The 3,987-nt window shown below is 50.1% G+C and overlaps 1 protein-coding gene across 2 annotated transcripts in view; it reads right to left on the reverse strand.

Annotated features, from left to right (window-relative positions):
* MRPL57 (mitochondrial ribosomal protein L57) overlaps nt 1-2,155 on the reverse strand; it is a 27,403-nt gene extending 25,248 nt beyond the window's left edge. For both annotated transcript variants that reach the window (XM_019530199.1, XM_019530198.1), the window contains exons 1-2: nt 2,150-2,155; nt 69-71 (exon numbers count right to left, since the gene is read on the reverse strand). The gene's annotated coding sequence lies outside the window, so the exon portion shown is untranslated. The remainder of the gene's footprint in view (nt 1-68; nt 72-2,149) is intronic.
* Between the last annotated feature and the right edge of the window lie 1,832 nt (nt 2,156-3,987).

Below are 3,987 nucleotides of genomic sequence, written 5' to 3' on the forward strand. Positions count from 1 at the left end.
TGGTGTGATGACCAAATTTCCTAACATGTCCTGCAGGGGCCCCACATTACCCAGAACCTTCTTTTTACCCCCTATGTATTTAAAGAAGGACTTCTTATTGTCCTTAATCCAGGAAGCTAGTCCCAGTTCCATCTCTGCCTTGGCCTTCCTGACTGCCCCCCTACATCCCTGAGGAACTGCAATATAGTCATCCCTGGTGATGTCCCCTCTCTTCCACTGGGTGTACGCCTCCCTTTTAGCTTAGGAGGCATACACCCAGTGACGGTGATCAGCTCATGGTCACTGTCACCCAGCTTCCCATCAATCACTAGGTCACCGATTAGGTCATCCCCCGTAGCCAGTACCAGCTCGAGCAGCGCTTTGCGTCTCATTGGCCCATAGACTTCTTGAGTCAGGTAGAGGTCATCCACGCGTGAGAGGAAGCTTTGCGACCACCCGGATTTTGCTGAGTGATCCTTCCATGAGATGTCCGGGTAATTGAAGTCACCCATGACAGCCATGGTCCTGGAGCATGCGGCCTCAGCCAGTTCCCGGGCAAACTCCTGGTCAAGCTCAGGACTTTGGGTGGGAGATCTGTAGTAGACTCCCACCGTTGTGTCCCCTGTGCCATGTTCCCCATGAATTTTAACCCAGAGGGTCTCTAACCGTCCACCCTGGTTGCCAATATCAGCTTGCAGGGACATGTAGCTTTCCTTAACATAGAGAGCTACACCTCCACCCCTTTCATCTACATAATCCCTCCTGTACAGGGTATAGCCATCTATACCTGAAGTCCAGTCATGGGTGGAGTCCCACCAGGTCTCCGTTACCCTAGTGACATCATAATTCTTTGCACTGAGCAGGAGGACAAGCTCCTCCTGCTTATTCCCCAAGCTCCTGGCATTTGTGTACAGGCACGCAAGTGTCCCCTTGGGGGCTCTTGCCCACAGACTGTACTAGGGCTGGGGCAAGGGTGAGCTCCCTTAAGTGCCTTGGCTTGCTGGCTTTGCAAGGGTTGCTCAGCGGGCCAGCAGTGGCAGTAGTCCCCCCGTCCCTCAGTGGGCTTAGTTTAAAGCCCAGTGGAGCAGGTCAGCCAGTCTGGCTGAGAAGAGCCTCCTCCCCAGAGAAGAGAGGTGGAGGCCATCTCTTCCCTGCAGCTCTCTGCCTCTCTCGCCAAAGAGCTGGCTGTGGTCATTGAAGCCAAAGCCTTCCCGATGACACTAGCACCGCAGTCTTCGGTTGACTATGTGGATCCTCCTCTCCCTCCTCAGCCCATAGCCCAAGACTGGGAGGATTGACGAGAACACCACCTGTGCCCCCAGACCCTTTAACCCCGCTCCCAAATCGCCTTCTCAACCCATTGCCAAATAAAAGGTTGGAACAGACTTGTTCACGTCTACTTGCAGAAACTGTGGTTACAGTAGATTGTAGTCCAGTTTCTGTGATGTATGGTGTGCCTGACATGCTTTTTTTAGATAAGGGATTTCAGTACACTGCACCAAGAGGAGGTTTCTGCATGCCAATTCTGAAGATGGCACCAGCAGTAAAAACAGTCAGGACACTAATGGTAAAGACAAAACAAAGGAAGAGGGACTCCTGCCTGGCAGTGCTGGGTCCTTGCACACACCCTTCCATTGGCAAATAGGTTTGCACAAAGGAAGACAGGCAAGAGAACCACATCATGCTCCTTACAAGGCATCATCTCTGCAGCCCCATGGAGAAACAGCCTGTACACAAATGTAATGCAATAGAATGTCAGATGCAGCTCCCCCACCTCCAAAGCATTATGCAAAGGTGTGGCCATCCTAGCTGGGTTAGGACTGAGATCATCTATTGATTCAAAACAGTAGCAGTGATGAGACGAAAGACTGCCGCATAGCAGTAACAGACACCTGGCATATTGGGATAGCCATAGGAGGAAATGCAGCAGGAGCCTAAACTATTAGCTTGCTTAATATAGAAGACACCAGGAATAGGAGCAATATAGAGAACTGTCAGGATCTTCCCAACAGAATGAAAGCAGAAAGAGTATAAAAGCAAATTCCTCACCCAAAGCAATAACACAGTGTTAGTGCAAACCAGCACAGACCTAACAGGCTATGATGGGGTAGTAGAGGCTGTGCCCCTTGAATGGGGTTAGAAGCCAGTAATCTCTAATTTAGGCTTGCACAACAGGAAGTATTTACAAAGAAATGACATAGCAACCATGGAGACTAAGCACAGGGAGCACCAGGAAGTTCATTCCCTCATGTTGCTGTGTCACTGACTAGGTCTTGTACCAAAGAGCCAGCTTAGTTTTACAGATTTGGAGTTCTTAATATGGGAGCCAGAATGCGGTCCATACAATGCAAGCTGACTCCCATATTAAGTCTTAAGGAATATGGTGGGCAATCTGATATCAGATCCAAGGAATGTGAGGATTGCGCTTCCTAGAAAGCTGCAGTCCTGTGAAAGTAGAAGGGTAAGTTAGAAATCTCCCTTCTGTGTTTATGGTGACTCATGATTTACTGAGCGCAGCCCTAAGTGTTACTGGTTCACTTTTAGGGTGTGGACAAAATAATCATTTGAAACATTCCAAATGTCTTTAAAACTTCAATGAGGCATAGAAACAGACGCCCTTTGAAATATTTCCAGAGCTGAAGTGCTTCGGAACAGGAACTTTTGAAATGAGGAACTATTGAAGTATTTTGCATTGGGACGCATATGTCCTCCAGTGTCCCACAGTAGTCCACTCTTTCTTCCCCCATGGGAAAGGGTGAAAGCAATGGACAGTGTGGCAAGCTGACTTGACAGCCTGTGTAGCTACTAGGTCCCACTTCCTAGTCCTAAGCACTCCAGTACTTAGGGGACCCAACACTATCAGTGCTGGGTTCTCCAGCCCCAAACCTCTTTACCTCTCTGCTCCTATGAGAGGGGAAGAAGAAAAGGTTTAGGGGATTTGGGCCTGGAAAGTCAGAATCCTGGCAGTGAGAGTAGGAGCAGGGGGGGCAGTTGAACCTTAAAGAGAAGAGCAGGGGGAGAGGTGTAACCCCCGTGGCATGAAAAGGGAGTGGAGCAGCAGTCTGCAGCAGCCCTTGTAGCGCTGCCTGGCTGCAGAGCCATGGACGCATGGCAGTTCCAGCAACTTCGAAGTGTTTCATCGGGGTCACTAACAGGACTGCACATATGCCCTGCTGCTGAAACAATTTCTTTCTGAGACATTTCCAAGGCCATTACTTGGGAATGTTTCAAAATGACTTCTGTCCATGCCTGTACGGTACCTATGTGGCTGCTAGATGGGCCACCTTTCAGGTTGTTGTCTTCCAAACTAGTTCCAGGGCTGAAGCATTTGTGCCAGCGCCCCTCCTTGACTGTGCAGTGAATGCTGCTCTCCCTTTCCTCTGTAAACTGCCTAGGGAAGTTCCATACAGGCACCACCTAAACTGCATGTGGGGGCAGGAGAGCAACCTTCAGAGCTCCTCTTGTATATCACATGCTGGTGCTTTCCAAGAAATCCATTCATGTCAAGGCAACTCCCTTTCAAGCATTAAAAATGGAGGATTTCTCAGATGCAACCTTTGGCTGCATGAACACAAACTATATGATTGCAGACATTTGACACACATGGTGTGTCGCTACTACTTGTCCCTGGTGAATGTGGGTGTGCAGCAGGTTATCCTGGTGGGGTAGGGGAGGCTGGGGCCAGCAGCTGTGCTGACCCCAGCAGCCTTATCTCGGATCTTGGGGGAGCTGCAGCCATGGCACTTCTACAGCTGGAAGCCTGGCTGGCAGCCTGAGTGGCAATGGCTGGCCAGGCTCTGATTTTAGGCAGCACACAGTACCACCACGTGCACCACCCTGCTTTTTTTTGGCATGGCTTTTCTTGACCCTGGGATCTCCCTGGGTCAATAGACCCCTCCCCCAGCTAGCGCTTCTAGGTAGCAGCGCAGGGAATGCCTGCATGTGCAGTATGTGGTGCCACAGATGTGTCTATGGTACCACATACCGCATATGTACACTCTGTAGCTT

Source organism: Crocodylus porosus, unplaced genomic scaffold (genome assembly GCF_001723895.1).
Source record: "Crocodylus porosus isolate Cpor-Errol unplaced genomic scaffold, CroPor_comp1, whole genome shotgun sequence".
NCBI lineage: Eukaryota > Metazoa > Chordata > Crocodylia > Crocodylidae > Crocodylus > Crocodylus porosus.